Below are 9,796 nucleotides of genomic sequence, written 5' to 3' on the forward strand. Positions count from 1 at the left end.
ACACTAACTCTGGAAGTATAGGTTGTATACAACTTGTCATATGTTAGGCCCTATACAATCTTTTAAGCTTTAAGATACATACACAATGTTAAATATTAAGTTATATACTAATCGTTAAATGTTATGTACTTACTAACTTATAAACGTTAAGGTTTATACTACCTGTCTAATGTTAGGGTATACCAATTGCCATTTATTAGGAAATATACGAACTGTTAAAGGTTTGGTATCTATTAACTGCTAAAATATTAAAGTATGTAGTAACAGTTAAACGCTAGGAAATATACTATCTGTTAAAGGTTTGGTATCTATTAACTGCTAAAATATTAAAGTATGTAGTAAGAGTTAAACGCAAGGAAATATACTAACTGTTAAATGTAAGGTGTTTACTAAGCGTTAAATATCGGGGTATATACCCATTGTTGAATGGCAGGGTATGTACAAACTGCTACGTGCTAGGTTATGTACCAAGTGTTAAACTTTAGAGTATATAGAAACTGTTAAATGTTAAGGTACATAATTATCTGTTAATTATCAAGGTATATACAAACTGTTAAATGTTAGGGCATGTACTGGCAAGTAAATGTTAGATTGTGTACTAACTGTTAAATATTAGGTATTTCCTCAGTGTTAAATGTTATGGTATATACTAACTGTTAAATATTATAGTATATACTAGGTGTTAAATATTATACTATATACTAAGTGTTAAATGTTGATGTATTTACTAACTGTAAAAGATTGGAATATCTACAAACTGTTAAACATTACATATTTTGTAACAGATAGTGTTTAATGTATATAGTAACTGTTATATTATAGTACTTACTAATTGTTAAATGTTGATGTATTTACTAACTGTAAAAGATTGGAATATCTACAAACTGTTAAACATTACATATTTTGTAACAGATGGTGTTTAATGTATATAGTAACTGTTATATTATAGTACTTACTAATTGTTAGTTTGTTTTTGTTTGTTTGTTTTTTGGAATTTCGCGCAAAGCTACACGAGGGCTATCTGCGCTATCCGTCCCTAATTTAGCAGTGTAAGATTAGAGGGAAGGCAGATAGTCAACTATTGGGCTACTCTTTTACCAACGAATAGTGGGATTGACCGTCACATTATAAAGCCCCCACGGCTGAAAGGGCGAGCATGTTTGGTGGGATGCGGATTCGAACGCGCGACCCTCAGATTGTGAGTCGAGCGCCTTATCCACCTGGCCATGCCGGGCACGTTAAATGTTAGAATATATGCTTATCTTTAGATTACTGGTTAAATACTAACTGTTAAAAATGAGCTTATATACTGACTCCTAAATGTTAAGTTATATACTAATTGTTAAATATTATAGTATATACTAAATATTAATTGTTAGAGAGTATATTAATTTAAATGTTAGTGTATATACTAGCTACTAAGTATTAGGGTATGTATTAACTGTTAAATATTATGATATATAATAATTATTAAATGTTAGGGTGTATACTAACTGTTAAATGTTATCCTACGTTCGAATCACTAATTGTTCAATGTTAGTGTATATAGTTATATAGTTATGTATTTGATTTTCAGAAAAAAACTGAGAACGTGCCGCATAAAAGGTATGTTGAAAAATTATATCTATAGGTGTGAGAGATAGATTGGCTCATTGGATAGAAAACTGGTTAGGTGGAAGAAAGCAGAGAGTTGTTATAAATGAAGTTCAGTAAAACGGGATTAATATCACAAGTGAAATACCCCAGGACTCAGTGTTAGGACTTCTGCTCTTTTTGATTTAAATCAGTTACACAGAAGAAAGAATAATTAATAGATTATTTATGTTTACTGATGCCATTAAAATTTCTGGTGTTCCTGGCTGCGAGGATGCTGTTGTGGGAATAAATGGCAGACGGCTTTCACTTATAACAAACTTAAGGTAATGCATGTGTAACAGGATGGATCGAAAGAATATGACAAAACGAAACATTAAAATTTTAATTTCTAATAGTTTGCAAAAGTTGTTAATCAGTAAAAGAAACAAAGTGTTGAACGTTAATTGTCTTACTAACGCATCTCGATATGACCCAGGTATCTTGAATACTGAATAGGCTCACTTTAGTGACTATAAGCCACACTAAAAACTATCTGAATTACCCAGAACTCACCACGAGGAGGTGGCTACATTACGAGTTTTGCCCTCCCACCCTCCTAAATCCATCGTAGGTAAGTTCTTGTATCCAATTTTATGGCATATGTTGTTTCTTGGTGTTGAATTTAAGCATTTATGATCTGGATTCCAGACTGTTTAGTATGAATCCATCACGTTGTTGTTTACCACACACTGCAGCTGCGGCTTCTGTTACAAGACGTTCTACAGCTTGTGTGTGGCATAGGTATTTCTGAACATGTAATTTTGGTGGATCGACTTGATCAATAAAATACAAAAGATCTTCCATAGATACGTGCTTTGTTAGAGGAGGCTCTATCTTCTCGCTTTGACTCCGATTAATTCAAAGTAGACTTCTGCTTCGAAGTTGAAGTCTACTTGGAAACGTCGAACAGGAATCTGACATTTTTAGGTTTGATTCCTGGTTACTAAAATCCTTCGTAGTGCCATTTTTTATATAAGGTAGGTCGTCCTCTAGCATAGATAGCTATACGTTTCTTAGATGTGAGAAGTACGCATTTAAGCTGATTATTGGATCCACAACACCTCTTCGTTCAGTACCTCAATACTAAACGAAGAGATGGTGTAGATCCAGTACCTTCACTTTTTTCAACAGTTGAAAGAAATGCTTTCCACCTTCAGTACAAGATGATGCAGTTTCAATCATGAACTACATTGGAGCATAGATATTTACAACAGATTCTACCAACGATTTTAATTTTTATGAAGGATTTTGTTTTGCAACATATAAATGCAAGATACGATTGGCGGTTATAAACATTTTGGAATGATTCATCCTTCCGGGACCACGTCTTTCAAGCTGTTGGTTACAATGGCCTGAAGAAACTGCTTGACAGGTATCGAACAGATACTGCTGGTCTGGGCTTAAAATGACATTTATGCCAATGGCAGGCAGCTGAATATCAATTATGTTCAAATTCAATAACAGACAGGTACTCACATGTTTGAAGTTGTTTTCCAATAGGTCCTGCAAAACTTTGAGGGCCATGAGTGACTCTATCAAGATGTCACATCAAATATCTAAATGACTTATCTGATGGGTTGATTACTCCTATATATATATCTTGAAAGACAGCCTATGATATCTCTGCAGCTGTGCGATCTGAAACTCCATAGCGATCACATGTATTTGCAAATGACGAGAGGGACAGTCTATTCTGATGGGCAGTAGTTTTAACTTAGGAAGTTGAAGCTTCAATCGTAGATGAAGATAGGGCTGTGAAAGTTTCAGACTCTTCCTCTACTGGTGAATTAGTCGTATTCTGACCTGATATTTCTTGCATGCTGATACATTTGCTCGCTAGTTTAGCACTTCTACCCTGTTTAATTTCCTTCCTTTTCTCTTTTTTCATCGGCTGTTTGGTTGTCTTTATGTCTATGCTACCAATCACCATTTTTCTTTCACATGTCCGTTCTTTATTAGAAACTTTTTGTCCTTTTCACAGTAACATGCTACATCTGCCTTGCGTTTACATGCTGCAATGTCAAACAGCTTCTCGCTATGTTCTCTGAGCTTTTGCAGTACGTCCTGCTCCCTCATCTGTTTTTGTAAGTCTTCAACAATGTTCAATGTTTGTCATGGTATGGTTTGTTTCTGGTACTTCGCTAACTGATGGGAATCTCTCCTGTTACTACGGTTCTCCAGCTGATGTTTTACCAAAAAGTAGTAACTCATGATATCACCATGGATAGGTACAACAACTCTATTTAATTCGTTAAGTGTACCAAAAACAGGGCAACTCAAATTTGCCATAGTTTTCCATATAAGAGCCTTAGACATTATGATCAATGTAGCCCTGGAATAAACGTAATCTGTAACTTGTCACTAGTAATGCAGTGGTACAATAATATAACTAATTCGAAACAATTATGGCAACTTTAAAAGAGAAATAGTGCCAAAAACTGATTCAGCAAAATTTTTAAATGGGAAATGTGGATGGACACTTACCGTTCAAGCAGAAAAGTATTATCGGCTACATGCCTCCTCTAAATGGAAGAGAAAGATCTTGGTGTTCTGGTTGATGTGTTTTTACTAATGGCAGAGCAAATAGGAATTTAGGTTGTATCTACAGAAATATAGGTCATTGGCTACGCCACAACTGAAGTACTGTTTTCAGTTTTGGGCTCATTATTTTAGAAAGGACTTTGAATTTTCGGAAAGGGTCAGGAGGGTACTAGAATGATACCAGGGATGGAAAGGTTGTCATAGGAGGATATGATAAAATCTATGAGCTTGTTTTCTCTTAAAAAAAGAAGAGTTAGAGGGCGTCTGATTGAGGTGTTTACGATTGTTAAGGAAATTAAAATAATCATTTTTCATGTTTAATAGTGAGAATGGTAAGACTAGGGGACACATTTATAAATGTGGGCTGGGTAGGAGCCATTTTTAGCTAAGACAGCTTTATTTTTCTGAGGGGATTGTTGGCCTTTGGAACAAGATACTTTCACATGTTGTAGATATAGTTAATTTAAGGGATCTTAACAGAGAGCTTGTTAAGTATTTGAATGATAAGGGCTAGCTTTGAGGTATTCAGTGTTTAGTTTGATTTAGCGGATGGGACGATCTAGATAGAACAAAAGGTACTTTGCTGTCCTATAATATTATGTTATTTTGTATACTAACTGTTAAATCTTAGGGTATACACAGTTAATTACTAGGGTATATGCTAATTGTTTAATATTACGATGTATAATAAAAGTTAAATGTTACAGCTTACAATAATTGACAAATTAGTTTAAATACTCATTGTTAAAGGTTAAGGTAAATTCTGAATTTCAACTATTATTTATTATTTGCTAACTTTCATATGTTAGTGTATATAGTAACTTTTAAATGTTAAGATATATATACAAAATGTTAAATATTAGAGAATATATTAATTGTTAAAATGCTAAGTATTCTCCAATAGTTAAATATTATGATATATACTAATTGAAAAATACTAGGGTATATCGTAACTGTTAAATGTTGCTGTACATTCTAAGTTTTAAATTCTAATTTGCGTATTAACTCTTAAATGCTGGTGCATGTATCTAACAGTGAAAGATTAGGGTATCTACAAGCTTTTAAGAGTTAAATATTTTAAAAAGGAAGTATTTTAAAGTGTTAATTGTTAGAATATATATTTATTGCTAAATAACTGGATATATATATATATACCAACTGTTAAACATGGAAGAGTATACAAACTCCCAAATGTTAAGTTATATAATAACTGTTAAATATTAGGGTATATATTAACTATTAAGTTTTAAACAAAAAGAAGAAGAGTGAACTATTCGAAAGCGCTCGAAGTTTGGGTCTCATTTGAAAACCATTCCAACTTTTGTATGCGATCCTGTGTGCTAGCTTCTGAATCAGAATTTACTAATTATTAACCGTTAGGGTGTATCCCCTATATCTTGCAGGTTAAGGTTTGTGAACCAACAGCTAAGGGAGACAACCCTGGCAGAAAACTCCCAGCCAGTGTAATGGCGTAACCTTTGGGCAGCATCAGTGGTGGATTCTACTTAGTTCGTTGGAGCTGATAGTGCAGTGCATGACAGGGACGCCAACCACTTCACTAGATTTCTTATGGACTAGTTTCATGAATATATAGTTGCAAAACTTGGACAGATACAGTTACTGATTATAAGGAGGGGCTAATTTGGGCTGAACGTTACTCTGCTAGGGACATCTGTTAAAGGTTGGAGGACTATTTAGCCATAAGGCAGAATTTAACTGTCTTAAACTTGTCAGCCCCAGGCCAGTAGGATTCCTGGTGGCCGACGTCTAACTTTCTGTTCGAGGGTGTGAAAAATGAAAGGTTGATCGTAAAACCCTAGAATTGGCAACAAAATGAAAAATAAAAAACTTACTGAGCGTGGCTATACTCAATGTGTCTACTTTGACTGAGAAGGTGGTGATGAGTAGTAGAAATGATGAACTAAAAACGTCTGGATGGCATTTGCATCCAAGAGATAAAATGAAAAAGTGTTGTGTTCTAACTATATGTTAAATATTGTGGTACGACAGAATATACAGTGGTTTCAACCACTGCTCGATGCTTAAGTCATCAGCTGTAAACAGTGGGTGTCACTGTTTCAGAATATATTCCAGTACAGGAACCACGGCCAATTCCAGCACCAAATGAATGCCACCATTGAGCATTAGGGATCATCAATCATTACTTGCACAATTTTTATTGTGCTTTTTCCAAATTCCTGGAGAGCAATTCTCGGCTGCCTCACATACCTCTTTAAATGCCTCTTTCAGGCATCACCCCACTATCGCGACTCTCCTCAAGAAAACTTCTGTAAAGTGGCCTAAAAATCCTATTCATCCGACTTTGCCAAATACCTCACAACTCCAGCCACTACTGCAACACTCCCCAGCAAGCACTTCATACCTAAGTTACTTTCTCTCATGGATCCATGTAATATTTTCCTCCCATGATACAATAAGTTCTAGCTTCACCTTCCTAGCTTCTAAGCTTCATATCACCATATCTGGTTGTTGTCCAGTTAAAATAATCTCAAGAAACACTAATTGTAATGTAAGATCAGTGAGATACTGTCTGTGCTACTTTCTTTCTTCTTCTATCTTCCCTAATTATTCTGTTCCCATTTTTCGATGTTCTTCTATACTACATTTAGAAAACCACGCCTGACTTTTTAACTTAAATCTCTTTCATCCATTTTCACTGCTCCAACAATCTCCTTCATTGCCAGCCTACTTTCTGCATCTGCAACACCTGTGTATACATCCCAATTTCTGCCTGTGTTGAGGTAAGGACAATATTCCCTGATGGCGTTATCCTTTGATTCCTTCAACAACATGAGGCCCAGCATGGCCAGGTGGTTAGAGTGCTCGACTCACAATCTGTAGGTCGCGGGTTCGAATCCCCGTCACACCAAACATGCTCGCCCTTTCAGCCGTGGGGGGCATTATAATGTGACGGTCACTCCCACTATTCGTTGGTAAAAGAGTAGTCCAAAGAGTTGGCGGTGGGTGGTGATGACTAGCTGCCTTCCCTTTAGTCTTACACTGCTAAATTAGGTACGACTAGCGCATATAGACCTCGTGTAGCTTTGCGCGAAATTCAAAACAAACAAATCAACAACATAGAAGACTACTCTTGCCAACTTTGTATTCATCCACTAATAATGGAATTGGAAGTATCAACTTAAAGTACCTGCATAGAACACATGGAGTTGAAGTTCCTAAGTTTCACATTAAACTTTCTTTCCATAGCCTCAACCAGGGAAAGAGGTATATCATAGACCTGCAGAGGCCACAAAACTCTTGGTAGAAGAACAAACTGAAAATATCACATCTTAAATCTGCCAGGTTGATTTTGAACTATTTTCTCTTTAAACTTATCTGTGGAGGATACAAAGTACCACTTACCCAAACTCTTAAAAGGTTTTTTAGACATTGTTGGAATCCTTTCACCATCAATGAACAAATTACATGTAGTGACTTTGCTTTTCCTAATGGCCAAGCTTCTACTTTTCTTAGGCTTAAATTCCATGCAACACCAGCTCATCAAGTTTGGCAACACTACACCAACCTCTGTCGTACATGGAGATGTGATATCATTCATAAATGCCCTCAGTGATTATAGTTCTTGATTTACCACATTTGGTGTGCGAGAAATATATTGGTCTGCATCCACAATTTCTAGAAGTTTACTAGGTACCCAAAAGGTTCCAAAGTCAACTCAGTTATTCTATGGGGTACTGACCAATAAGCATTCATTATATCTAACCACAACACATTTAACTCTCACTTCCTTGTTTTATCATGTTGAATTTCTACCCAAATCATACTGATATGCTCAAGACACCCTGGAGCGCATGGATGTATTTATATACCCATTTTTAAACAGGAATTTAGTCAACCTTGTACACTGGAACAAATCTTACCCTCTACATTCAACAGTGAAAACCGTCAGAACTGTCCCAGATTTTTCTTCTTTTGTAATATATACTCCATTAGCTATACACCACCTATCAGGTACACAGTCCTTCTTCCATGCCAGCCCCCCCCCCCCCCCAGTGCCACAGCGGTATGTCTACGGAGTTACAACGCTAGAATACGAGCACAGATAGTCCATTGTGTAACTTTGTGCTTAATTGCAAACAAACAAACCTTCTTCCATATCTTATCAAGCATCTTTGCCAAGATTGCTAGGATGTGTAGGCACTTCTTGTAAATCTTATAGCTAGTTGCTTTAACTTCTGAGGCACTTTCCATTTTGATCTTTCTCGCAACCTATTTAACCTAATCAATACTGATGTTACCCATACTGAACACATATCCTGACCTGGCTGGTTGCCTTAATCCTAACATGTACTTAAGATCAACAGCCCAGTACTAACTGCTATTTTTACTCCCTATGATGTTTTCATAATTTCTCTTTAAAAACTTGTCACCTATTCGCCTGCTTACAGCATGGCTGTATTTCTCTTTTTTCTACCATGAACTTATCCCTGTGAATGGCATAAAGAACTTTAGGGAAAGGTTTCACCTTTTTCTGGATTGAACCTCACATTCTTGGCCCTTGAATGTCAATAGCATACTTATCAAAATCGTCTCTTTCCTTTTACTCACACATCTTAGGCCACATTTTGTTATCCCTATTTCCCTTCTGATGCTCATCAGGTATATTAGTATTCACATTCTTACGCGTTTTTGGCTTTACCCTCTTTTAACTTAGTAATGCTACATGTACATACGATTTGCTTCCTTATCCCATTTCAACTTATTGATACGTATTTGTTTTGTCTTTCACTGTGATTGGCCAATCACCGCTAAGTGAGATGCATACTGCGCCTATATATATATATATATGGGTTAGAAATTCAGTGTGTTGGTTATGTTAAGAAAATTGTGTAAATTGTTTCTATGTGTAAATGTTGATTATTAAATTTTAATTAAACGTCATCCGCTTGAGTTATAAATACGTGAGTCGGCGAATTCTATACGTAAAAACATCCTGCCCGGTATCATTTTCTACCGGGATTCTTATGTCTTGTACCATACATTCACTAGGTGTACTATTTTTCTCCTGTTCCCTAGAACACCCTAGAACAAAGGTTATATTCTGATTTCAACTGTCGTCCATAAATACAAGTCCATTTTCTGGGTCAACATTCAATTGATTAATCTTAATGAGCCTATCATCTTTCATTTCTCGGAAGACCCTGGGGTGTATTGCTCTCCTTATATTTGTAACTCCGGGTGAGAAACACTGGTGAGAAGGAGTGTCAACTGTCAATAGCTTAACTACTGAATATTAATGTATATTAATAAATTTTGAATACTAGTGTATATACTAGCTGTTAAATATTAGGATGTATACTATCGGTTAAATGCTGTGCTGTATACTATACGTTACATTTTATTGCATATATTAAGTATTGTAACGACAGCGGAAGTCACGCGACGTTGGGAGCATGCGCGCTGGAGTTTCTCGAAGGATCATGAAGGCCCGAGTGCATTCAAAAGGCCCTCTTTTTAGTAAGCCTGGCGAGAAAAACCAGAGCGATTGAAGAGAGAGATAATATTGCGTCAAGCGAACAATAGGCACCGTAAGTAAAGTGTGTGAATCACTGTGATTTATAGCGTGTGTTATAAAGGT

General features: G+C 35.9%; 1 protein-coding gene across 4 annotated transcripts in view; it reads left to right on the plus strand.

Moving 5' to 3' along the window:
* The window catches only part of LOC111088215 (MFS-type transporter SLC18B1-like), an 80,614-nt gene that overhangs the window by 67,171 nt on the left and 3,647 nt on the right, over positions 1-9,796 (plus strand). The window lies entirely within an intron of this gene.

This window comes from Limulus polyphemus, unplaced genomic scaffold (assembly GCF_000517525.1).
Source record: "Limulus polyphemus unplaced genomic scaffold, Limulus_polyphemus-2.1.2 Scaffold3342, whole genome shotgun sequence".
NCBI classification, from domain to species: domain Eukaryota; kingdom Metazoa; phylum Arthropoda; class Merostomata; order Xiphosura; family Limulidae; genus Limulus; species Limulus polyphemus.